The sequence below is a fragment of the Macaca mulatta genome, chromosome 10 (assembly GCF_049350105.2).
Source record: "Macaca mulatta isolate MMU2019108-1 chromosome 10, T2T-MMU8v2.0, whole genome shotgun sequence".
NCBI classification, from domain to species: Eukaryota; Metazoa; Chordata; class Mammalia; order Primates; family Cercopithecidae; genus Macaca; species Macaca mulatta.
In genome coordinates, this window is record NC_133415.1 from 33,860,811 (window position 1) to 33,888,602 (window position 27,792).

Sequence of the window (27,792 nt, forward strand, 5' to 3'; positions counted from 1 at the left end):
ATTTAGGACTCAGGTAATTCACTCTTAGGATAACAGAAACACATGCACAGCTGCATCGAAAGACATGTATGGAAATGTGTGTGGCATCATTCTGTGTCATTGGAAAAATATCTTGACACAAACCCCAAATGTGGCTTCTGTTTTCCAGCTTGGAAGCTGTCACTCCTGTCCTCACAACAACAACAAAAAACACCTTGAAGAAGCTGAACATTAACAACTTGTCTTAGATCCACCAGAGACTTGAGGCTAATAGGGCAAACCATTATGCCCCCACTGGAGAGGCAGCAAGTCCCAGCCTAACAGGATCGGAGGCTGGCTGCGGCGCCAGAACCACAGTGGGAAGACTGAAATGTAAATGACAAATCGCTGGAGGCTCCGTGTACAGAAACTTGAGAATTAAGAATTAAGGGAGCCCAGTCTTAGGGGGCCCTACACTTTCAGGAACCTCCAGGAGCTCTGCCAGAGGCTCTTGTGAACATCAGTGAAAAATTTCCTCCCATTTCCCACAGGGAAGGGAAAAAGTAACTACATTGAAATATGCCCAGGGCGTTCCGTTCTCCTTAGCAAAAGCCTGCCCCAGGGAAACCGTTTCACCAGAGTCTAACCACCTTGGGCTTTAGCAGGGCCTAACACGTGTTAGTATAAGAATAAAAATCACATCAAACTTTTCTTCAGAACCCATGCAAGCAAGCAAGAAAACTCCACCAACCTAAAATTCTGTATCCAGCAAAATTATCTTTCCAAAGTGAAGAAAAATAAAGACTTTCTCAGACAAACACAAATTTGCTGTCAGTAGATCTGTCAAAATGTTAAAAGAACTTATGCAGAGAGAAGAAAATGATATAGGCTAGAAACGGATCTAGATAAAGAAAAAAAGGTTTTAGAGAAGGAAGAAAGGGACTTCCTGGCTCTCTCCTCCAGGGGGCACTGGTGCCATGCCCAGCACGCAGATGCCCCTACCCAATGCGGAATAAGAACACAGAGCACCCTGAATTGCTGGCTCTAAAAGGAAGAGTGGAAGATTTGTGTTTTCAACCCACAGCTGCTACTGCTACATTTAAAGACACTGCCGTGAACATTGCAAGTTCTCTGGCTCATGGAGGGAGGAATCTATTCCAAAGACTCGGGAAAAACTGTAAATTAAACAAAAATATGGTGAAATCTATGTTTCCTGAGCTTTACTGATGTTAATAATGCACTTTAGGCCGGGTGCGGTGGCTCAAGCCTGTAATCCCAGCACTTTGGGAGGCCGAGACGGGCGGATCACGAGGTCAGGAGATCGAGACCATCCTGGCTAACACGGTGAAACCCCGTCTCTATTAAGAAATACAAAAAACTAGCCGGGCGAGGTGGCGGGCGCCTGTAGTCCCAGCTACTCGGGAGGCTGAGGCAGGAGAATGGCGTGAACCCGGGAGGCGGAGCTTGCAGTGAGCTGAGATCCGGCCACTGCACTCCAGCCTGGGTGACAGAGCGAGACTCCGTCTCAAAAAAAAATAATAATAATAATGCACTTTATTGGTCAGGCACAGTGGCTCACAACTGTAATCCTAGCACTTTGGGTGGCCAAGGTGGGAGGATCACAAGGTCAGGAGATCGAGACCAGCCTGGCCAACATGGTGAAACCCTGTCTCTACTGAAAATACAATAATTAGCTGGGCGTGGTGGCACGTGCCTGAAATCCCAGTGACTCGGGAAGCTGAAGCAGGAGAATTGCTTGAACCCGGGAGGTGGAGGTTGCCGTGAGCTGAGATGGCACCACTGCGCTCCAGCCTGGCAACAGAGGAAGACCCCCTCTCAAAAAAAAAAAAAAGAAAGAAAAAAAAAAACTGGTCACCTTTTCACCATATACAAAAATTAACTCAGGTTGGATTAAATATTTAAATTTAAGACCTCAAACTACAATAATACTAGAAGAAAAATTTCAAAAGTACCATTCTGGATATGGGCTATGGGAAATAATTCATGACAAAGTCTTCAAAAGAAATTGCAACAAAAGCAAAAGTTGACAAGTGGGACCTAATTAAAGTAAAGAGCTGTCACACAGCAAAAGAAACCAACAGAGTAAACAGACAACCTACAGAATGGGGCGAATTACTCACAAACCATCATACAACAAAGGGCTAATATCCAGAATCTATAAGGAACTTAATTCCACAAGCAAAAAATGAATAACCCCCTTTGAAAAGGGGCCATAGTTATAGACACTTCTCAAAAGAAGACATACATGCAGCCAACAAACATGAATAAAATGCTCATCATCACTAATCATGAGAGAAATGCAAATCAAAACCACAGTGAGATATTATCTCACACCAGTCAGAATGGCTATTTTTAAGAAGTCAAAAAAATAGCAAGATACTGGCAAAGATAAGAAGAAAAGGGAATGCTTATACACCGTTGGTGGGAATGTAAGTTAGCTCAGCCACTGTGGAAAGCAGCTTAGAGATTTCTCAAAGAACATAAAACAGAACTAACATTCAGCCCAGCAATCTCATTACTGAATCTGTATCCAAAAGAAAACAAGTCATTCCACCATAAAGACAGGTGCACTCGTATGTTTATTGCAACACTATTCACAATAGCAAAGACATGGGATCAACCTAGGTGCCCATCAACAGTGGACTGGATAAAAATGTGGTACATATAGACCATGGAGTACTATGCAGTCACAATAGAATGAAATTATGTTCTTTGAGGGAAAATGGCTAGAGCTGGAATCCACTAAGTAAACTAATGTAGTAACGGAAACCAAAGGCCTCATATTCTTATAAGTAGGAGTTAAACTCTCAGTACCCATGGACATGAAGGTGGTAACAATAGACACTAGGGACTGCTAGGAGCGGGAGGGAGGAAGGAAAAGGCTGAAAAACCGCTGAGTACTGTGTTCAGTACCTAGGTGTTGGAATCATTAATACCCCAATCCTCAGCAGCACACAATATACCCAGGGAAAAAACCTGCACGTGCACACCCTGAATCTAACATAAAAGTTGAAAAAGAAAAAAACAGAATGGAATCTCTGTCTGTTCTCAACATATCAGTCGTGCCCCTCTTCAATTTGAAACTCTCACTATTGGCTATATTTGGGGATACCCTATTTCCCATCTCATAACTTATTTTAGGAAACACAGAATAATAATGTGTGGGCTTGGGATTCAGTTTTTGCAATAAAACACTGAGCCTTCAATGACCTTCCTGTACATGTAAAAGCACAGCTGTCTGCATGGCAGCAGCTGGACCCCACAGTGTAGATTGTGCCTTCACCCTGAAATGTCTATGATGCCCTATCGCCATGGTGATGGGATTAGGGATCTCTTGCCCTCGGTCCTAAGTGCCACTATCTGTGCTCAGTTTTTCAAAGGTCAGAGCAGATTGAACCTTTGTGGTTTCATTTTTCCTGATTTTGATTTTTCTTATGGGGAACCTGTGTTCCTGCATTCGAGGTATGTTCATCCTGGCCTGTCAAATGCGGTCTTTTCAAATTACTTGTTAATATTTTCAAAATATATTATTTTAAAAATCCTCTGTGTTTTCCATATGCAGTTATAAATACGTTTTCTGGTTATGTTTTATTCCTCACTTTATATATTTGATTCTTGTGTCAAGCAGAGCGCCTGTGAACTTTTTCTTCATTTAAAAAATATGTATCATTTGCTTTTACATCCTCCACCCTTCAACGCTCCCCACCCCAAATTAAGTTATTCCCTAGGGGAGCATATGGCAAAGTCTATTTTAAGGCAGTTTTTAACCTAATTAAGAACCTATGAAATCATTACTATCAATTATCTGTTGACCATGGGTATAAAACACTGAGCCTTCAATAACCTTATGTGCAAAAGCACACTTGTCTGCATGGCAGCAGTTGGACCCCACAATGTGGATTGTGCCTTCACCCCAGAATGTCTATGATGCCCTATTGCCATGCTGTTGGGATTAGGGATCTCTTGCCCTCGGTCCTAAGTGCCACTGTCTGTGCTGAGTTTTTCAAAGGTCAGAGCAGATTGAACCTTGGTGCTTTCGTTTTCCCTGATTTTGATTTTTCTTATGGGGAACCTGTGTTCCTGCATTCGAGGTATGTTCATCCTGGCCTGTCAAATGTGGTCTTTTCAAATTACTAGTTAATACTTTCAAAACATGTTATTTAAAAAATTATCCTCTGTATTTTCCATAGGCAGTTACAAATATGTTTCATGTTGATGTTTTATTTCTCAATTTATATATTTGATTCTTGTGTCAAGCAGGGTACCTTTGAAATTTTTCTTCATTTAAAAACTATGTATCTTGACTTAGGCCTGTAATCCCAGCACTTTGGGAGGCCAAGGCGGGAGGATCACGAAGTGAGATCAAGACCATCCTGGCCAATACGGTGAAATCCTGTCTCTACTAAAAATACAAAAAATTAGCCAGGTGTGGTGGCAGCTGGTGAAGTCCCAGTGTGGTGTAGTCCCAGGTACCCGGGAGGCTGAGGCAGGAGAATTGCTTGAACCTGTGAGGCGGAGGTTGCAGTGAGCCAGGATGGCACCATTGCACTCCAGCCTGTGCAACAGAGCAAGACTCCATCTAAAAAAAAAAAAAAAAAAAAAATCTATCTATATATGTACACACACATATGTACACACACATATATACATATATACACACATATATATACACACACACATATATATATACAATTTCCTTTTACATCCTGCATCCTTCAACGTTCCATTCCCCACCCCACAAATTAAGTTATTCCCTAGGAGAGAATGTGGCAAAGCCTATTTTAATGCAGTTTTTAACCTAATTAGGAACCTATGAAATCATTACTTTCCAAAAGTTTGGAACAAAGCCACAGTACTGTGGATGGGTTGGAGGCTTTTCACACAATAAAATGTACCTATCTTTGTTTTTAACATGTTTTTCCTTCCTCTCTTCTTTTTTTGTGAAATGTGTATTTACTTTAATAAATTTGCAGTAAGTCATTTCCATTCACATATTAATTTCTTAAAGTAATAAGAGTGTGTATTGTCTATGTGTGAAATAAAACACACATTTATTTTTATGCTTTGGGAGTTACCCAAAATCATAGAATTGTCAATTACAGTCAATCAGCCAACCTCCTCACCTTTCCAGAGTAATCTTAGTCAAATATTTTTTCTATTACCCAATGAAATGCAGTATTTCAACTCAGAAAGATAAATAGAACTAATTGGTAGAGACTGTTAACTAAGAACATACAGTATTATTTATACTCAGAAACAAGTAGATCATGTACATATATATGAAGATAAAAATTAAAGGGATAATTGTATAATTTGCATGTCGAGAGCTTTGAAAACCTGTTTACTTGTTAATGCTGTTTTGATGGATTGTGTGACTTAGTTCTCCCAAGCCATCATCCAGGGCTCTGTGCAGGAGTTCAGTGCTCATCAGTTCCGTGACTTGGAAACTGTCTAAGTTTAGAGGCACTTGTATTTGTTAGTAAATAAGGCAAGATGCTATTGTTTCACGGGTTTTAGTGCAGAAGACTAGATAGATAAGCTGCTCCACCCAGCACACTGGTGTTCATTTCATGGTCATCTCATCTGTTGACCGTGGATATAAAGCATTTATCTTCAATGACCTTCCTGTACATGTAAAAGCACAGCTGTCTGCATGGCAGCAGTTGGACCCCACAATGTGGATTCTGCCTTCACCCTGAAATGTCTATGATATCCTATCGCCATGGTGATGGGATTAGGGATCTCTTGCCCTTTGCTCTGCCACTGTCTGTGCCAGCCAAGCCACTAGGCCATTGTGGCAGACAGCAGTGCCCTTTGTGTGGAGGGCACTGAGTGTGCACTGAGGCAGACACAGCACTTTTGACAACTTTATCTGCTTCTTTCAAAACTGGGTCTGAATTTTGATAAAGTGGTTGGTTTTAGGCCAAGAAGGTGTGTAAGCCTCTGAGCCTTATTAAGCTGTGAAATCTAAAGCAGGTCATTTCACTGATAATTAAGCCTCATGAGCACTTATACTGTACACTTTACCTACATCGAATCATTCGGCCATCACCACAGACATATGGCATGATTGATTTACTATCACCTTTCGCTGGGCAGAAAAAGACAGAGATGGCCGGGCGCGGTGGCTCAAGCCTGTAATCCCAGCACTTTGGGAGGCCGAGACGGGCGGATCACGAGGTCAGGAGATCGAGACCATCCTGGCTAACACGGTGAAACCCCGTCTCTACTAAAAAAATACAAAAAACTAGCTGGGCGAGGTGTCGGGCGCCTGTAGTCCCAGCTACTCAGGAGGCTGAGGCAGGAGAATGGCGTAAACCCAGGAGGCGGAGCTTGCAATGAGCTGAGATCCGGCCACTGCACTCCAGCCTGGGCGACAGAGCAAGACTCCGTCTCAAAAAAAAAAAAAACAAAAAAAACAAAAAAAAAAAAAAAAGAAAAAGACAGAGATGAATGTGCCCAAGCTTATCAGCCCCTCAGCAAAAGAGCCGAAATGGGATCCCAAGCATATGGCCCCAGTGCTGTGGCTCTGAACTACCGACCTGCCCTCAGCACTCAGCCGTGGGATCGTGAGTCACTGTGCAAGGGAGTTCCAACATCTGCATGTATGTGTGGAATGATCTGAGCCTGCAGAGTTCCTACACATTAGCCACATTATAGGGTGGTGTCCGTGGTCACATAGCTCAGGGCAGGTATTAGTACATGAATAGCTTAGCTGTGTCATAGTCTTTACGTGAAAGGCACATAAAAGCCCAAATGCTTTTGAATTGGTTGAGGATTTTGAGTTGGAGGACAACACTTGGGACAACCGGTCACATTCTTTCAGTGCTCAGCCACTGCTCAGCACATATCCCAAAGCCGGTAAATAATGTAAAGACCCTTGATTGATATTTGATGGCATTATGAACTTCAAATGACCCCTATAGAAATGTTAAAAAAAAAAAAAAAAAAAAAAAGTCTGTGAGCTACACAACCTGGGGACAAGACAAGTAAGAACACAAACTACCACTAAATAATTAGCCTCCTGTATCACCCTGGTTGCAACTCCCTTGGCAGCTGGTTTGAAGAGCCTCAGCGCTCACCAGGGCCATCTCCCCGCTATGCCCTCTCTCGCTGTGGGTTGCCTGGGCTGAACATAGGCAGCCCCTCACATGATGACTGCTGACACAAGGCAAAGGAAGACTAAATGGAAAATGTAAGGTTATACTGATTATTTTAAAATATAAGTATTTCAGTATTTTCTAATCTTTAATAATTGATTTTTTTAGGGGAGTTTTTTTTTGTTTTTGTTTTTGTTTTGAGACAGAGTCTTGCGCTGTTGCCCGGGTTGTGCAGTGGCATGATCTCAGCTCACTGTAACCTCCGCCTCCTGTGTTCTAGCAATTCTCCTGCTTCAGCCTCCCGAGTGGCTGGGATTACAGGCATGTGCTACCACGCCCAGCTAAGTTTTTGTGTTTTTAGTAGAGATGGGGTTTCACTCTGTTAGCCAGGATGGTCTCAATCTTCTGACCTCATGATTCACCCAACTTGGCCTCCCTAAGAGCTGGGATTACAGTCATGAGTCACTGCGCCTGGCCCGGCCCAACCCATTTTTGTTTTTGTTTTTTGTTTTGTTTTGTTTTTTGAGATGAAGTCTCTGTCATCCAGGCTGGAGTGCAGTGGCACGATCTCAGCTCACTGCAACCTCTGCCTCCAGGTTCAAGGGATTCTCCTGCCTCAACCTCCCGAGTAGCTGGGACTACAAGCACATGCCACCTTGCCTGGCTAATTTTTTGTGTTTTCTTTTTTCTTTTTTTTTAGTAGAGATGGGGTTTCACCATGTTGGTCAGGCCGATCTCGCGTTCCTGACCTCAAATGACCCGCCCTCCTCGACCTCCCAAACTGCTGGGATTACAGGTGTGAGCCACTATGCCTGGCTAATTATTTTCGTAACCAAGACAAGAAATAAATATGATTAATGCTGGTGCATGGTATTAAATTTAGTCTTTAAAAAATTCACGCATAAACAAGGGCAGAACCCTGTACCCTCCATGATAAATGCAGTAGCAGTGTATGTGGGTCTGTGGAGGTTGAAAGGGACTTGGTAGGAGTCAGGAAGGTAGTGGCCATCCTGCTGGGCTTTTAAAGGATCTGAAGAAGTGACAGGATGCTGTGGTTGAATCCTAGCATGTATGTTAGTATTTGTTCATTTGGAGTTTGATTATTTCATGTTGCTTTCATTTGCCACTACCTGGAAAGCCAAGGGCTCTACTCTCATTTCCTTTCTGCTCTTTCTTTGCCTTCCTTGGTCCATAAAGAGGATGGTCCAGGAGAAGCTCATTCCATGCTTGTTAACCAGGCACATCCCTAAGTTCCAGTCCCTGAGTCATTCATGAGTAGCACCACCATGAACTGACAGCCATGCTGTGTCCTTCCACATCCCCTAGGTGACTCCTTCGAGCCTTCCAGAAAGTGTGCGAGAAGGAAGCCCTACTCTACTACCACGGTAAAGTAGCCTGTCTTTGCCTAAGATGTAAATGTTGTTTTCTTGGTTCCCTTATTTTTCAGTTGATATCAGCTATGGGAAAATTATCCAGTACATTATAGATGTTAGCTAATATTTCCTTGGGAATGGAGGAGGTGTATCTTACCAACTGACACCTGATTCCAGAGGACATGCAACATTGGCAGTGTCAGATAGTACACTGTGTGTTAAGGGATATTTTCTTCAGGAACAAGCTTTCCACTTTAGATAAGAATTCTGTCATTGTTACCCCAAAATTATCTAGACAGAAACATTCTTCAGGAAAACTCCTGTGCTTTCCTACGGGAACTCTACTCTAGAGTTGGGGCTTTTGACTTGAACATTCTTTCCCATCTTGGTTACCCAGAGTTTCCAAGTGAACAAAAGACCTGTGCGAGCCATCCATAGCATAGCCTGATTCTCAGAGTGTTTTCCTTCTCTAATTACAGGTGACTTCAGGGAGCACATTCAATGGTATGTATTCTGGAATCACTCACTGGTTGTGAGAAAAAGATTCTATAGGAAATGTGGAGCCTAACTGCTGGCTCTTGTCTGGAGAGCCTCCATGATCTAAGACGCTTGGTGGGAATGAGGATGGGGGGTATAGTAAAAGAAACTGGTTTTCCAGGTGACAAACTCTTTTTTTTTTTTTTTTTTTTTCTGAGACGGAGTCTCGCTCTGTCGCCCAGGCTGGAGTGCAGTGCCCGGATCTCAGCTCACTACAAGCTCCGCCTCCCGGGTTCCCGCCATTCTCCTGCCTCAGCCTCCCAAGTAGCTGGGACTACAGGCACCCGCCACCTCGCCCGGCTAGTTTTTTGTATTTTTTAGTAGAGACGGGGTTTCACCGTGTTAGCCAGGATGGTCTTGATCTCCTGACCTTGTGATCCGCCCATCTCGGCCTCCCAAAGTGCTGGGATTACAGGCTTGAGCCACCGCGCCCGGCCAACAAACTCTTTTTATCTATGTATAGTTCCTGGGAACATGTTCACATTAGGTGGCGTTCACATTAGGTCGTGTGGGAGTGAGTGTATTAGTGTGTAGGGGGGTGGTCTATGTGCAAGTCTGCATGATTTGCTTGTGAATATGTGTCTATGTGTGTTTCCCCTAGGAAAAAAATGTTGTGTTTACCCAGCACAACTCTCAGTGCCATTTTTCTTAATTTAACAAATCAGACCACACACTTTACTTACATTTGTTCAAACCTCCTCATGCCCATATGCTGTGAGCTTGTTTATTGAATCCACATACCAGATGGAGAAACTAAGCCACATAAATAAATGTGCCCTGGCTCACTTGCTATGAAGTGAGGAGCCAAGATGTTTACTCGTACGGTGCTAATGTTGAAGGCCTGAACTACAACCTCTATTTATCAGCCAGTGAAGGGATCACTAGTCACCATGCAAGGGAGCTCCAGCACCCTCTATGCCTGGAATTACCCAAGCCTGCAGAGATCCCAAACACCATCCCTCACATAAGAGAGCCTCAGTGATCTCAGAATCCAGGTAGCTATGTAGGCATCTCCCTGCAAGTTTCACATTGTCCTTAATGTGAAACGACATAGAAAGCCCATGTTTCTGATCAAGTCACAGGTTCTAAAACACTAAGGGAGGCACTAAGTAGGACAATATGGTGCCTGTGTGTCACAGCTGGGTGTCTCCTCAAGACATGGCTCAAGTCCAATAAGAATTGGGGAAATGCTTTAGAGTCTTGGACAGAGTTATCACCACAAGCCCTCTGAACTACGTAATTTAGGGATCATGACAATTAAGTACTCAAATTGCCACTTGGTTGTTATCCGGGTATCCGTCATCCTTGTGGCAACGCTCTTGTGAAGCTGGCGAGGAGAGCCTCAGTGCTGGAGCTGAGCTTCCCTTCTGGATGGACCCTCCCTGTGTTAGCAGGTGGGTGCAGGCGTGGGGGTCAGCATGCTCAGTGGATTTACACACACAGCATTGAAGAGTAAGACTGGGCTTCATTAGTATTGAATCTTGTCCCTAGTATTGAATCTTGTCTCTCAATAAAGGATTGCTTAAAGTCACATGAGAGATTCCATTCAACTGATGATACATGGGACAGGCCGTGGCAGCAGTTAAAGCAGTCATTTGAAAAGGCTTTTACTATAAACTTACATCTAAGCCTGAGGTGGGGCATAAAAGAGATGATTAGCTCCCCTCTGCCATGTTCCTATTATGTGCGTGGTGGAGGACAATTACACAGGAAGGTGATGGAGGAAACAGAGCAAAGGATTGCACAGGTCCATTGAACCCATAAGACAATGTTGAGGTTAGTGAATGAGACTGCTCATTCTAGGTCAAATTTTACCTTGTGCATTCTTTCCATGCTTTCTTCCAGTAGTTCCTTCTCTTTTTTATTAACTCGGTCACGGTTGCTAAAATCCTCACTAAAAGAGGACAAAGCTTTGTAATAACATAAAAGCTTGTAAAGTTGTGATAGCTCAAATTTTACAAAATACTGGGGGCCTTTGCCTGAGACCTGGATAAACTAGTTGTGTAAGAATGGGGGGTCCTCTGAAGACTACTGGACTTCTGGGAAGAAAGATCTGAGTTGCCTCTCTGTGATATGGAGTTAGTCTTAAAGCCAGGGACATGGTAGTCTCTAAGTCACATAGAAGGCTCTGAGAAAGGAAAATGAGGTCTCCATTTTCTGGATTTAGGATGTCTCTGAGAGCAAGCAGGGGGTCACAGAAGTATACAGAGAAATAGATAATGTGGGTAATACATATGTTTATAGTATCTAGAAGAAAACATCAAGCTGTACATTAAAAAATACCTAGAGTTTTGAAAAAGACAACTAAAATATAAGAATCTTTAAAACTCACAAGGCAAATATCAGGACCATGTGGCTTCATATTATTTCTACCAAACAGTAAAATAAACATAGCACCAATCTTGTGAACACACTTCCAGAGAATACACAGAGTAAACACAGCCTTGCTGCCTGATTATTTCCAGAGAATCTTGATTGCACTCCTGCAATTACAGACATTACAGAAAAGGGGAAGGACAGAAACACTTTTCTGAAGGTAGAAGTCAAACCCTGAAAACAAACATTAGCAATCTAGCATCAGACTTTTTCTCAGAAAGGAAGAAAAACAGGATTTTATGGGGGGATTTCACCGGGGTTCATGGGGAGAGAAACAGTGGCTTTCTAAGATCACTGTTAAAGGGTTTGGAGAAGAGAGGGCCATTGGGTTAATGGAAGGGACATTTGGTGACAGAGGAAAACAGAACTTGGGGTGAACACCAGAGAGGGTCCTGTGGTTATGGAGAGGTCTCCCTAAGAAGAGACAGGACTCTGTCCCCTGCCACAGCAAAGTCTAGGGATGGATGTGGAGTGTGTAAATTAGAAACTGAATTTGGATGTGGAAAGAATGAGTGGAGAAGGCACACCCAGAGCTGGCGCAGCCACTGCCCATTCTTAGCCAGACCTTATTGCAGGCGGCTCTGATCAATAGTGAAGGAGGCAGTGGGGGTTGCAGACTTAATTCATTAAACCACCAAAGCACCAGCCACATGGCCACTTTTCCAGTTAATTCACAGTAGCTTGCATATTCAGGTTTGATCCGTGGAAGGGAAGTTACTGTTTGCAGACCCATCTTTTGACAATCATTTTGCAATGTCAGAAGGTCTGAACAGCCTTAGGAGGCAAGCAGACCCTGGTCCCTCAGTGTAGTCACTGGAGGAGACAGTCACTGAGAGGCAGCTGACAGGGTGAAGGGAGAGGGGAGGAAGGCCACAAAGATGACAGCCTTTAAAATAAACTGTCATCTTGGGGAGGTCAAGGATCTGAAAGAGGAAGGAGAATTCTTTATCATTAAGGACCTGTCTTTGTCTCAGGCATCTCCTCCAGAGCATCACCTTTGTCCACCCACACACCTCGGGCTAGGAGGACTGGAGAAAGACAGTGAGGGGGTCTCTTGGGTGTCTGGCAGAGGGCGTGATGTAGAGGTGTCAGTTGTTCAGGAATCTCTGTCTCTAGGGAACCAAATACATTTCCCATCTCAGATCCTTCACTCATTGGGGTTGGGATTCTGCTCATCACTTATCATCTCTGAATGTCAGCACCCTCAAGTGTAAAATCTCAGCCACAGCCCCTCCTCTGCCCTCCCTGCAGGGCTGATGTTCTCCATAAGCCATAAGGCATCAGGCCCACGGAAAAGCCGAACAGGAAACCATGCGCCACTGCCCCGGAGCCATCCAAGCATCCTCTCCACATTCAGCCACTAAGTGTCCAACTTATTCCTCCTGGCATGTAGTAAACACTTAGAGAACACTACTGAAGTACCAGTCCTCTCTTAAGGTTTTCCTGTATTTAGTGATTTTTTTAACCCTGTACTGTGATACTAAGAAGTAGGGCCTAAAAAGTATTGCTAAAATTTCATTATGACAGTGCAGAGGACTGAGGGCAGAGGGACGACATGAGCTTGCCAGGTCCACATGGCTTAGTGGAATTTGAATCCGGGCCCCCACTCTGCACCAGCCCTGCACTCACAGTCATCCTGCTGTGTTCTCCTCTCCGTGAAGGCACTGCCTACAGTCTGTCTGATAGAGGTGTTGAGTGCTCACTGAATCACTTTGATTCAGCAGGCTCTGCTTGGAAGCCTGTAAAGAACAGGATCATAAATTTAAACTTAAAACTGATTATCACTATTTTCCCTCTAGTCTTCTGTCAGCAAGATGTCAACAGCCCTCTCTATTGTAAACGCATTAACCAGCATCTTCTCTCACAGAGGTTTTAAGAAGATACGCCGTGTCCACCATCCAGCGTCAGAGGCATCATGGCTTCCGGGTAAGGAAGAAGATGTACTCACAAGAAGGTATTGTGGAAGTTCATTAATTAAGCTGATTTAAGAATCGCAATTGTGGGGAGTATTCAGAGTCCCATATGTAAGAGGAAACTATGAAGAGATTAAGCCTTATTTATTTATTTTTATTTATTTATTTTTTTTTTGAGACGGAGTCTCGCTCTGCCGCCCAGGCTGGAGTGCAGTGGCCGGATCTCAGCTCACTGCAAGCTCCGCCTCCCGGGTTCACGCCATTCTCCTGCCTCAGCCTCCCGAGTAGTTGGGACTACAGGCGCCCGCCACCTCGCCCGGCTAGTTTTTTGTATTTTTTAGTAGAGACGGGGTTTCACCGTGTTAGCCAGGATGGTCTCGATCTCCTGACCTCGTAATCCGCCCGTCTCGGCCTCCCAAAGTGCTGGGATTACAGGCTTGAGCCACCGCGCCCGGCCAAGCCTTATTTTTTAATGTGTCAGAATTCTAATTTGCCTAGTCAGTAAGTATTACTACAACCACAAAAGTAAATATCCACTTAAAAGTCAATTTTCGTTCATGTTTCATGACAGACAATGTTTCAAGCTAATGTCTAGAATTTACCTGGTTGTTAAACATTAGCATAGATCTCCCTGAAAGAGTGGTGCTATATTATTATTTTTCAATTAATATATTTCTTTAGAGAGTTTTAAATTGACATAAAAACTGAGCATATGGCCGGGCATGGTGGGTCACACTTATAATCCCAGCACTTTAGGAGGCCAAGGCGGGCAGACCATCTGAGGCTGGGAGTAGGAGACCAGCCTGGCCAACATGGTGAAACCCCGTCTCTACTAAAAATACAAAAAAAATTAGCTGGGTGTGGTGTCGGGTGCCTGTAGTCCCAGCTACTCAGGAGGTTGAGGCAGGAGAATGACGTAAACCCGGGAGGCCGAGCTTGCAGTGAGCTGAGATCCGGCCACTGCACTCCAGCCTGGGCGACAAGAGTGAAACTCCGTCTCAAAAAAAAAAAAAAAAAAAAAAAAATTGAGCATATAATAGATGAAGTTCCTATGTTATTCTGTCTCTTCACCCTTACTTCCTAATTTCACCTATTATTAACATCTTACATTACTGTAATACATTTGCTAATAATGAGAAAATATTGACACATTATTATCTGAAGTCTATCATTTGCATAATGTTCTTTCTTTCTGTTATACATATATATGAAGTTTGAAATATTTATAACATTATGTTCATCCTTACGGTCTCATAAAGAATATGTTCACCTCCTAAAAATCCCCTCTTCTCTGTCCTTTCTCTGCAGAAACCTTGGCAACTATTAATATTCTTACTGTCACTTCAGTTTTGCCTTTTCCAGAATGTCATATAGTTGGAATCATATATTATGTAGTTTTTTCAGATGAATTTAGTTCACTAAATTGATGTATACTTAAGCTTCCTTCCTGTCTTTTTTATGCCTTAATAGCAAAAAATGGCACAATAAATCACCAAATAATATTGCATTAAATGAATTTTTGTCTTTGTATTCACCTGTTGAAGAATTTGGTAGATTTCACGAGAGGAAACCATCTGGGTCTGGTGCTTTCTTTTTCAGAATGCTCTTAATATGAATTCAACTTATTTAATAGAAATAAGTGTATTCAAATTATCTAGGATTCTAGTGTGACTTTGGAAAGATTGTCTTTCAAGGACTTGATACATTGCACTGAGGTTACCAAACTGCGGTCATAGAATTGTTTATAATATTCCTTGATTATCCTTTTAATGCCCAACAGTTCAGTAGAGATGGTTACTCTTTTATTTCTGAAATTGGTCGTTTGTGTTATCTTCTTTTTCTTGGTTAGCCTGCATAGAAGTTCATTCACTGTAGCGAGCATCTCAAAGAACCAGCTTTTGTTTTTATTGATTTTCTGATGATTTCAGTGTTTTAATTTTATTGACTTCCGTGATGTTGTTTATTACTTCTACTTGCTTTACGTTGCTTTCCTTTATTTTCTACAGTTTCCTAATTGAAACATGATATTACTGATTTTAGATCTTGTGATTTTTAATGTATTGCATCCAATGCTATAAATTTCCCTCTAAGGACTGCTTTTGCTACATCTAGAAATCTTGTCAAGTCACATTTTCATTTAATGTAGTTAAAGGTTTTTTTTTTCTTTTTTTTTTTTTTAAATTATACTTTAAGTTCTAGGGTACATGTGCACAACATGCAGGTTTGTTACATATGTACACATGTGCCATGTTGGTGTGCTGCACCCATTAACTCGTCATTTACATTAGGTATATCTCCTAATGCTATCCCTCCCCCCTACCCCCTCCCCACAATAGGACCCAGTATATGATGTTCCCCTTCCTGTGTCCAAGTGATCTCATTGTTCACTTCCCACCTATGAGTGAGAACATGCAGTATTTGGTTTTCTGTTCTTGCGATAGTTTGCTGAGAATGATGGTTTCCAGCTGCATCCATGTCCCTACAAAGGACACGAACTCATCCTTTTTTATGGCTGCATAGTATTCCATGGTGTATATGTGCCACATTTTCTTAATCCAGTCTGTCACTGATGGACATTTGGGTTGATTCCAAGTCTTTGCTATCGTGAATAGTGCCGCAATAAACATACGTGTGCATGTGTCTTTATACCATCATTACTTTTTTTTTTTTTTTTTTTGAGACGGAGTCTCGCTCTGTGGCCCAGGCTGGAGTGCAGTGGCCAGATCTCAGCTCACTGCAAGCTCCACCTCCCGGGTTTACGCCATTCTCCTGCCTCAGCCTCCTGAGTAGCTGGGACTACAGGGGCCCACCACCTCGCGGGCTAGTTTTTTGTATTTTTTAGTAGAGACAGTGTTTCACCGTGTTAGCCAGGATGATCTCGATCTCCTGACCTCGTGATCCGCCCATCTCGGCCTCCCAAAGTGCTGGGATTACAGGCTTGAGCCACCGCGCCCGGCCTATACCATCATGACTTATAATCCTTTGGGTATATACCCAGTAATGAGATGGCTGTGTCAAATGGTATTTCCAGTTCTAGATCCTTGAGGAATCGCCACACTGTCTTCCCCAATGGTTGAACTAGTTTACAGTCCCACCAACAGTGTAAAAGTGTTCCTATTTCTCCACATCCTCTCCAGCACCTGTTGTTTCCTGATTTTTTAATGATTGCCATTCTAACTGGTGTGAGATGGTATCTCATTGTGGTTTTGATTTGTGTTTCTCTGATGGCCATTGATGATGAGCATTTTAGTTAAAGGTATTTTTAATTCTCTATTGAGACTTCTTCTTTAACCCATGAGTTATTTAAAGGTGCATTGCTAATTTATAAATATTTGGGGATTTTCTGGTTCTTTTACAGTTGTTGATTTTTTGTTGTCAGGTATGTGTTGCAAAAGCAGTCATCTATCTCATCTTGCCACCACCCAAGATGGCCCAGGATGTGGGCTCTCCCTGAGTGTATCTTTGGCAATCTGCCAGCCTGATGTGGTTGGCCTCCCTCTTTAGTCTGAGCTTGCCTTCTGCTTAGAAAGGGCCATTCTCAGTTCTGGCAGAGAGTTTTCCCAAAATTGAGAAGGTGACATTCCTACTCCCCAGTGCAGCCTGCACCTCTGACCTGTGGTCAGCAGACAGGACAGAGGCCCTCAGTAGACAGAGTTCAGTGGGGTCTCTGACCAAAGTGCATCTTCAGAATCTGCACCTACCCCCTGTGACCTCAGGCAGACTCTGTGTCCTAAAGCAGGAGGATCTGTGCCACCATCCTGTGGAAATTTGTGAGGATCACTGTGTTACTCAAGTAAGGTCTTTGGAAAGTGTCGTATTACTACTGTTTGTTAACTGCTTGTTGGTGGCTTGGTTGGGCCACACCCTTTATGAAAACCGGGATCCCTCAGCCGGTGTGGGTGTCTGTGCAGCCTGAGACCCTCATGTGAACAGCCTCATGGCAGCTGTCTTTACCCTTACCACCGTCAGTGCCTCCTTGTTCCTGGGCACTGCTTTCTCTGATGGGTGCTCCACTGTTTTCCTACACCTCAGTGACTACAGCTGGATGTCTTTTCTGGAATCTAGGCGAGGGGGCATCAATAGCAGCTCTGCTGTGGCACTGCCCTCTTTCTTAGCTTGTCTTGCTCTGTCTCAGGCTCCCTCTAAAGATCCCACCCTTCAGGTTCTTCCACAAGTTTCTTATTGAAATCTGAGCAGAAAAATATGACCAATATGACCAATCTTATACCCACTGAAGATATGAATGAAGAATTAAAACAATTATCCATGGACTCTTCCATATAAATACCTAAAAGTAATTTCTAAAAAAAAAATCAAGGAAGATGTAATAGTTTTCCATAAATTAGAATACCCAGCCAGGCACGGCGGCTCACGCCTGTAATCCTAGCACTTTGGGAGAACGAGGTGGGCAGATCACGAGGTCAGGAGATCGAGACCATCCTGGCTAACATGGTGAAACTCCGTCTCTACTAAAAAATACAAAAAATTAGCCGGGTGTGGTGGCGGGTGCCTGTAGTCCCAGCTACTGGGGAGGCTGAAGCAGGAGAATGGCGTGAACCCGGGAGGTGGAGCTTGCAGTGACCCGAGATTGCGTCACTGCACTCCAGCCTCGGAGACAGAGCGAGACTCTGTCTCAAAAAAAAAAGTTTCCCTCACCCACCTTCTCTCTTGCCCACTGGCAGTTAATCCCCACTCCCATCTCCAGCCCTAAGCAATACTGCTGTGATATTCCAGCTCCATAAATTTCCCGCTTATTTAATAGAAATGGACATATATATATATATTTGGAGCCTGACTTCCTTTAGCACACTATGTTTGAAGTTAATTGATGCTTTAGCACGTGCTGGTAGTGTGTTTTCCTTCAGAGTCTGCTGTGTTTATTCATATAGATAGTGTTTATTCATTTATCAGTTAATGGGCATTTAATTAATTTTGTTTTTTGCTATGATGAGTAATGTAGCTTTGAGCATTCATATATAGTCATGTAATGCATAATGACATTTTGGTCAATATATATATATATTTTTTGAGATCCAGGCTGGAGTGCAGTGGCACAATCTTGGCTCACTGGAACCTCCACCTCCGAGGGTTAAGCAATTCTCGTGCCCCAACCTCCTAAGTAGCTGGGACACCCAACATATGCCACCACACCCGGATAATTTTTGTATTTTCAGTAGAGACAGGGTTTTGCTGTGTTGGTCAGGCTCATCTCAAACTCCTAACCTCAGGTGATCCACCCACCTCTGCCTCCCAAAGTGCTGGGATTATAGGCATGAGCCACCGCACCCAGCCTAAATTTTTTTTTTTTTTTGAGACGGAGTCTCGCTCTGTTGCCCAGGCTGGAGTGCAGTGGCACAATCTCAGCTCACTGCAAGCTCCGCCTCCCGGGTTTACGGCATTCTCCTGCCTCAGCCTCCCGAGTAGCTGGGACTACAGGCGCCCGCCACCTCGCCCGGCTAGTTTTTTTGTATTTTTTAGTAGAGATGGGGTTTCACCATGTTAGCCAGGATGGTCTCGATCTCCTGACCTTGTGATTCGCCCGTCTCAGCCTCCCAAAGTGCTGGGATTACAGGCTTGAGCCACCACGCCCGGCCCCAGCCTAAATTTTTTAAGAAACAAGAGAACTATATTCTAAATTAGCTTTGCCAATTTATATTCCTACAATGATGCATAGCACTAATTTCACTGCACAATGTATGGCAGGCCCCAATATGTAAGAAATGGTGAAAGTAACACATAAAGATTAGTATAAAACAAATAAGATTATCATTGTCGCTATCATCTTTGTCAAATTCTCCAAGCAATCTAAATATGCTTGGCAACATAGCTGAAAAAAGCATTATCCGTTACGTTTATCAGTAACAAAGACATACATTTGAAGGGGAAAAACACTTGTACTGACAACACAAGGTCAGAATTAACATACAAATTCTGCTGGTCACTTTGGAATATTTAATTGCCTGGAGAAGTGTTTTGTAGACAAATGCTCTATGGAGCACCTGAGGTAGGAGGAATCAACAAAACTTGGGTTTCAAAAGTTACCCGGGTTTAGAGCAGGAAACTTGGTTGGAGGACACACACCTTGTGTGAGCGAGGTGCCTCGGTGCGTGTGGACGTGTTGGAGGTACAGTATAATGGTGGCTTCCTCCAGAAAGGGACATTTGGGGTAGATTCGTTCCATTTGAACAACACAGCCTGATGTGGCATGGACATGAATGGAGGTGAAATGGACAGTAGCTGACAGGAGCAGTCCTGACAAGGCCAAGGTGAAAAACCTGGGAACCCCTCCAGGTGCAAAGTCTTCAGTTGAAAAAGGAGGTGGCCCCAGGAAATACTGAGATGGATCAGCAATGCACGGGAGACAGAGTTCTTGGCCCTGCAGAGTGAGTGATGTGGATTCTCAAGTTTTCTCCTCTCTCCATTGATTTCTCTCCCAATGCAGACGACTTCCATCATACATCTTCAGCAACCTTGAAAGACTGGACGAGCTTCGGCCCAGTCTTGAAAGTAAAGGAAGGCAGCTAGCAAGACTGGCATCTGGGCTTGGCTGTGCATGTTTTCTATTGTGGGGAAATATATATAACAGAATACTTATAATTTGAACCTTTTAACCAAAGTGTGCACACAGTGGCATTCAAAATATTCACAGTGTTGCATAACCAATACCACTATCTACACCCAAAATTTCGATGATTTCTTACAAAACCTTGTCCACAGTAAGCAATACAGCACTTTCCCCCTATTTCCAGCCCACGGTGATTCCTATCCCGCTTTCTCTTGTATGAATTTGATTATTCTAGGCACTTCATACAAGTACAGTTATACACTATATTCCTTTTGTGTCTGGCTTATTTCCATAAGCATAATGTTCTCAATGTCCACCCACGTTGTATCATCTATCAAAATTGTGTTCCTTTTTTACAGATGGATGATGTACCATTGCATGTAGACCACCTTGCTTTTTGTTCATTGATGGTTGAATTATTTTCACCTTTTGGCTCCTATGAAAAGTGATGCTATAAACATTATACAAATATCTGTTTGATTTCTGTTTTCTATTCTTTGGGGTATAAACCTAACAGTAGAGTTCCTGGGCCCAACAGGAGTTCTATATTTAACTTTCTGAGCCGCTGCAGACTGTTTTTCACAGTGGCTGCAACTTTATCCATTTCTATCACTAATGTATCAGGGTTACAATTTCTTTACATCTTTGTCCACACTTATTTTCCTTTAAATCATCCTAATAGGTGTATATTGGTGTCTACTTGTGTTTTTCATTTGCATTTCCCTAATGACTAATGATGCTGAGCAGCTTTTCCTGTGCTACTATCAGTGGGTGTATCTTCTTTAGGGAAATATATGTTCAAGTCTTTTGCCCATTTTTAAAAAGTTGTCTGATTTTTATTTAGTTTGTTGTTGTATATTTTTGAATATATTTTATATATATTTAAAATATATTTTAAATTTTAGTCTCTTACAAGGTAAATGATTTACAAATATTTCACCCTTTGTATAGAACTTTAGATTCACAAACTTCATTAATTTTTATAAAATCCTCAGCAATTGACCCCAAACAGATAAGACTGAAGCACTATTTTAGGAATAGTTGAAAGTATTATCACCCCAAAACATAGTCATAATCAAATCCTGCAAGCTACACGTAAGGCACAATGACAAATAAGGCAGCAAAGGGCCATCTGGTGATTAGTCCACCACACTTGTTGCAACTGTTTGTGCTGCAGTTTAAACATATCAGCATTCAACCCACGTCTCCTCTCTTGAAGTAAACTGTCCTATGTTGGCTGGCCTGAACAAGCATAGATAGTCTCCAGCCTCAATTAATATGCATGCATGACAAAGAAAAGGAGGTCTGGATGAAAAAATATTGTATGATTAATAATTATGCTTTAATTAATTTTAAAGAATATAATTTCAGTGTTTGTAATTCTCCCGTCAGCAGTTATAACAAAGGATTAGTGAATAAATACAGTAGACTGTTTTGCCTAGAATTGAATCCAATCTGTCTATTAAGCTTTGCTTTTATTCAAGTGCAAAATGCTAAAACACATAATAACTGCAGTGACAGCCACTGTGGATCCTCAGAGGATTCCACAAAAATGGTCTTGGGACATAAATCCTACAAGCTAATATTGTTTTACGGGGTTTAGAAAACCATTCAAACCTCACAGTGTGAGCAGTGGGACTCTCATCAAACTATAACGTGTGCTTCAGTACCATTTGTAGACTGACTCATTCCCATTGCCTTAAGTTGCCATCAGCAAAATGCCAGGGACTCCATTTCTTGCTCCTCGGCTCCTCGTTCTTGCCTGTCTTTCCACAAGGGAAGATTTTTAGCAGGAGCTCAAGCTGTGCTTTTAATGAAACACATCCACACACACTGTCCTGTTGTCCACATTAAGCAGAGCTCCCTGAATAACTCATGAACAAAAGCATCTACGACTAACCATTGCTCTGTGTCCTCCTAGCCTCTGAGGAGTCCCCAGCTCACAAGAAGGGAAGAGATGGAGAGAGGCCGGTCGACACAAGGGTAAGGTTGCCTTGCATTCCCTGAAATAGAAATGTTCCTTTCTTGGTGTCTTTCTTTTTCAACTGACTTTACATGTGAAAAAATGACAATGTACATTACAGGTATTAAATGCAGTTTTCTGAGGGGGTGGAAGAAGTGACTCTTAGCAACTGATACGTAATCCAAAATGTCATTTACCTGTGACGGCTTCAGGTTGTAGACTGTATCCTTGGGGCCCTTGTCCTTGGAAGCAAAGTCTTCTCCTTGGATTCAGTATTTTGCACTTGCCAACCTACGTGGATCTGAGAGATCCACCACCCAGAAGCTGATGTCTTTTCCAGTGTGTATCCTACCCTTGTTTGGGGGGGCTTGAAGTTGACTACACTTTCTGATCAAGTTTTCAATATTCACTGAGAGAAACAGCCTTGTGCAAACAATCCACAACACGACGTACCCCTCATAAAGCTTTGTTTCTGTATTGCAGGTGGTGCAGGCGGCCCCTCTGAGTTGTGACTCTAGTAAGTATTCTGGAACTATTTGCCAAAAAAAAATCTGGATGCCAAGAAACGTGTGGCATCCTTGCAGGTTTCAATGTGAAGAGCCACCCTGATCCTGGGATTGCGATAGGAATAAGCACAGTGGAAGTGTTTTTTAAAAATCTGGGCCGGGCGCGGTGGCTCAAGCCTGTAATCCCAGCACTTTGGGAGGCCGAGGCGGGTGGATCACGAGGTCAGGAGATCGAGACCATCCTGGCTAACATGGTGAAACCCTGTCTCTACTAAAAATACAAAAAACTAGCCGGGCGCGGTGGTGGGCGCCTGTAGTCCCAGCTACTCGGAGGCTGAGGCAGGAGAATGGTGTGAACCCGGGAGGCGGAGCTTGCAGTGAGCCGAGATCGCGCCACTGCACTCCAGCCTGGGTGACAGAGTGAGACTCCGTCTCAAAAAAAAAAAAAAAAAAAAAAAAAATCTGAATTCCCTAGGGAAATATTATGGCCAATTTTTGAGGAAGCAGCTGTGCTCCCTTTTGGTTAGTGCTGAGTTGGGTGCTTGAGGATTCGTGGTGTCTCATGTGAGGCTGCATCACGTGGTGTGAGTGTGTGCGTTTCTGTACAGATGAGGCTGTGTGTTTCCTCAGGAAAGATTTCCCATTTATACAACCCAATCGCAGGTGTCCACTTCTAAAAATAAAATCCATAGTGGCTCCTCCACCCTCACCAGAGCCATCCCTGGGTCTGGCTTATTATCCCCACTGCTCAGGTGGAGATCCTGAAGGGCCAAGGGGGTGGCCCCAGCTCCCAAGTTCCTGAATGAAAAATTGAAAACATGAACCCAGGAGCGTGGGCCTGTGCTGACGCTGACATGCACTTAGTCATAGGGTGTTCGCCACCATGCAGGGAGTCCAGCATTCGTGTATAAGCCCTAAAGCACCGAGCCCAGAAGGCCCCAGACACTGCCCATCATCATAAAGTGACCTCCATGGTCACACAACCCAGGGCAGTTCTAGGCACATCTCCCCATGGGCCGGCGTAGTCATCAGTGTGTCAAAAGCACAGAGATCCCCCAGGGTTTGGGTCAGCTCACAGAGCCTGTTTTTGTTGCTGTTGCAGTTGTTGTTGTTGTTCTTAACTTTTAAGTTCAGGGTTACATGTGCAGGATGTGCAGGTTTCCTACATATGTAAATGTGTGTCATGAGAGTTTGTTATACAGATTATTTCATCACCCATATATTAAGCCTAATATCAGTTATTTTTCCTGATCCTCCTGCTCCTCCCACCTCCCACCCTCCAGTAGGCCCCACACTCCCAGATTCTAAGAGGAGTAAGGGACCATGCAGGCCAGTGCGGCCCACTTCAGTTGTGAAGTTAATTTGCTCAGCAACTTAACAAAGCCTATAAGGATGGGTGATGTATTTTAGTAGATTTAGTAATACTATCTTCCCAAGCCCTAAAATGCTCAAATCCTGCCAGCTGAAAATGGTGAGGAGGGACAGATGGGAACTCTGTGCAGCACTTGGTTATTAGCCTGGCTTCCGTCCCCTCGTGGCAACTCTCATATGCATGTGGGTAAAAGACCCTCAGCCTCAAGCCAAGCCGCCTCCATGAGGAGCCATCTCACTGTTGACTGGCTAGTGCGGTGTATGGCCACCAGCCCAACTGAAACAAAATGTGGCTTTAAAACAGGTGTAAATCTCATACAACAGGCAAATGCAGAGCAGCATGTCTTGCAAGTTGTAAAGAAGACAGTCGCAATGTCGCTGGACTTCAACCTGGGTAGAAGACATGAGGGAACTCTGTCACTGAATCACGGCAGAGTTCAAGGCCACTTGTAGACTATTTCGTGTTACAGAAGGTGGCCTTTAGCTACTAAGCACTTTGCCTCTGTTTCTCATTTCTTTCCTGTTCATCTTCTTGGTCATCCTTCTTCCACAAGAGAAAAGAGCCCGAGCAAAAGCCAGTTTCAATATTAATCTGACTGAAGTTTTGTGCAGTTTATTATCATCCAGGTAATCAGGTGCAACCCGGTCTGCCTAACAGCCCCCGTATCCCTGCTGTGTGTTTTCATTTAATAAATATTTTGTTCTACTTACTATGTGCTAGATTTTCTGGAGACCACAAAGTAAATGAGATAGAATCTTTATGTTGACAGCTACGTTGGATTTAACATAACTGACAAAAATTAAAATTTCTGATTTCTTGTAAAAATATTTTGTACGTGTGAATGCATACTGAATGTAAAGTGGTTAACAAAAAATCACACTTGCACTCATGGAAGGCTTTTCATGAATTTGTCAATTTCTTTTTTTTCAATATTTCCCCACTTCTCTGGATAATGCATATCTGAACTTGGAAACTGATTCCCACTGCAGAAAGTGTTCTGAGCCACATCCCTTAGCTTCACTGGTGCAGGTCCACCCGGGAGGGTGGCCCAGCATCAGCTTGGCCCATGCTGTGATCAGCCACCTCCATGCACCACACCAAGCAAGCTCCCTGGGTGATTCACAGTCTCCACCACCAGGGCACTGACCTTTATTCTGTGTTCTCCTAGCTCCCCATGAGGACGCTGTACACGACATCGCTAATGAGGATGCTGTACACGACATCGCTAATGAGGACACTGTATACGACATCGCTAATAAGGACGTTGTATATGACATCGCTAATGAGGACGCTGTATATGATGTCACTAATGAGGACACTGTATACTACATCGCTAAAGAGGATGCTGTACAAGACATCGCTAATGAGGACACTGTATACGATGTCGTTAATGAGGACGCTGTACGTGACATCGCTAAAGAGGACACTGTACAAGACATAGCTAATGAGGACGCTGTATACAACATCACTAATGAGGATGCTGTACAAGACATCGCTAATGAGGACACTCTATATGACATTGCTAATGAGGACATTGTATATGACATTGCTAATGAGGATGCTGTACAAGACATCACTAATGAGGACACTGTATATGACATCGCTAATGAGGACGCTGTATACAACATCGTTAATGAGGACGCTGTACAAGACATCGCTAATGAGGACACTGTATACGACATTGCTAATGAGGACGCTGTGTATGACATCGCTAATGAGGACGCTGTATATGGCATCGCTAATGAGGACGCTGTATATGGCATCGCTAATGAGGACACTGTATATGACATCGCTAATGAGGATGCTGTACAAGACATCACTAATGAGGACACTGTATACGACATCGCTAATGAGGACACTGTATACGACATTGCTAATGAGGATGCTGTATATGACATCACTAATGACACTGTACACGACATCGCTAATGAGGACGCTGTATATGACATCACTAATGAGGACACTGTATACGACATTGCTAATGAGGACGTTGTATATGACATCACTAATGAGGACTCTGTATAAGACATCACTAATGAGAATGCTGTATGCAGTATCGCTAATGAGGACACTGTATATGACATCACTAATGAGGACACTGTATATGACATCGCTAATGAGGACACTGTATACGACATTGCTAATGAGGACTCTGTACAAGACATCCCTAATGAGGACGCTGTATACGACGTTGCTAATGAGGACTCTGTACACGACATCACTAATGAGAACGCTGTATACGACATCGCTAATGAGGACACTGTACAAGACATCTGTAAAAAAGAAGATGCTGCCAAGGTAAGACACTTTTGTCTTGAACCGAAATGTTACTTTCCTGGCTTCTTTCTAATCAGATGTAGACACGAACATCTGCCAATGTGCATTATCATTGTCATCTGCAATTTAATCAAATGTAGACATGAACATCTGCCAATGTGGATTATTTATGACATCCACAATGCCCTTGGTGTGATGCTATTGATTGGGAGCCTCTCATCAACCCATGCCGGGCACACTGGGGCATGGTAGATGGCAGCGTCCATGATCCACTGCAAGGCAGAGGTGTTTCCCTCCACAGCAGTTTCCCCCCGTGGATTAAGGTTGTGAAACTGCCAATCTAGATACACTTCAAAGATAAATTCTGTGGGAAAAGGTCTTGTCTTTTTCATAGGTGTCCTCAGTGCTAGTTTTGGGGGACTCCGACCTCTGACTCAGTCACTATACCCCTTCTTATTTTCTCCAGTTGTTGAGAGAATATCAGATCTGTGTGACGTGCATGGCATCATTTCACCCTCCTAATGTTTCCTTTTCTATAACTGCAGGAGCCATTGACAGTGGAGAATGGTACGTACCCTGAAATAACTCATTTCCTGAGGGAAAAATGCTGTCTCTAGCATACAGAAACCTGATTCTGGGCTCCTTTTGGGGAGGAGGATTTGGGGTCTGGTGAGAGCAAATGATTTTGCAAGTATAAAACAATGTTCAGAGAGGCTGGAGGGATGTCTGTGAGCCCAAAGGAAACACCAGGGGATCCTGTGGGAAGCACGGGGGCTTCAGCTGGGGTGGGAGGAGTGGGCCTCTCTCTAATGACTTATCCTGATGTTTGTGTTTCTAAAGATTTGATTATGGAGAGCATATCTGATGATGAGGATTTTGCAGGTAGGTAACTATTTTCCATGTAAGATTCAATGGGAGAGAGTTCCCAGGGGCCTTCGGGGTATCCATACTGTTTGGGAGGTTGAGGGAGGGGGCATGAAATCAAAAAGAAAAAGGAAATATGTGTCAAATTGGATTTTGTCTTTTCCAAGTTTCTTGCCACAATGTAAGAACTGTCTCTCTGGGCTGTGAGGGTGCTGTGTGATTTAACGGTGATCTTTCCCAAAACAGCTGGCCTTTTCTCTTCCAACCCTACCAAACATCAACCCAAAGGGAAACTTCCTTCCTAAACTTTTATGATATTTAGAGGTTGGACTAGTCAGCACCCCTTGGGATTGTGCAGAAGAGGTTTGGGGTTGCATCCAGCGGCACCTGTGGCGAGCAGAATCTGAGGACACAACTCCCTCACAGGCACTTACTTGAACCTGGAGACAAAGTTCTCCTGGTGTGTGCCCAGGAGTGCAGGAGAAATTGATGGTCGTCCTCTGAACTTTTAGGACTTTGAAAAGCAGTCATGTTTCCATCCTCGCTGTTGACTCCTGGCTTAAAAGGATCTCCCAGGGTGAGTGAGGAGGCGGGATCGGACCCTGGCAGTCTGATGGCAACACCTGTGTTCCTCTGCGCTGGGCCATGGACGACATTACACACCTTGGTGAGAATCAGGAATTGAGGCTAACCACATCTGGAATTGAGATGGGCCTTGAGTCATAGAAATAGGTTGGAAAAGATGCACTTTACTACTCTATTGAAAGAAACCTTTTATTCCTCACTCCAGCAGGATAAATGGTTTTCAGTATCCCCTTAACTGCTCATTGACTCTTATTGTAGATCAGGAGGTGGCAAGCAGCCCCTGCCCTCCCCCCCGTTGCAGGCCCAAGGTAACCAGCAATTGACTGCATATAATGGAAAAGTGGTGCATTTGGAGGTGTCTGTATTAATGGGACCCACATGA

General features: G+C 43.4%; 1 pseudogene; it reads left to right on the top strand.

Annotated features, from left to right (window-relative positions):
• The first annotated feature begins 6,472 nt into the window (after positions 1-6,472).
• Positions 6,473-27,792, top strand: LOC106992440 (uncharacterized; annotated as a pseudogene).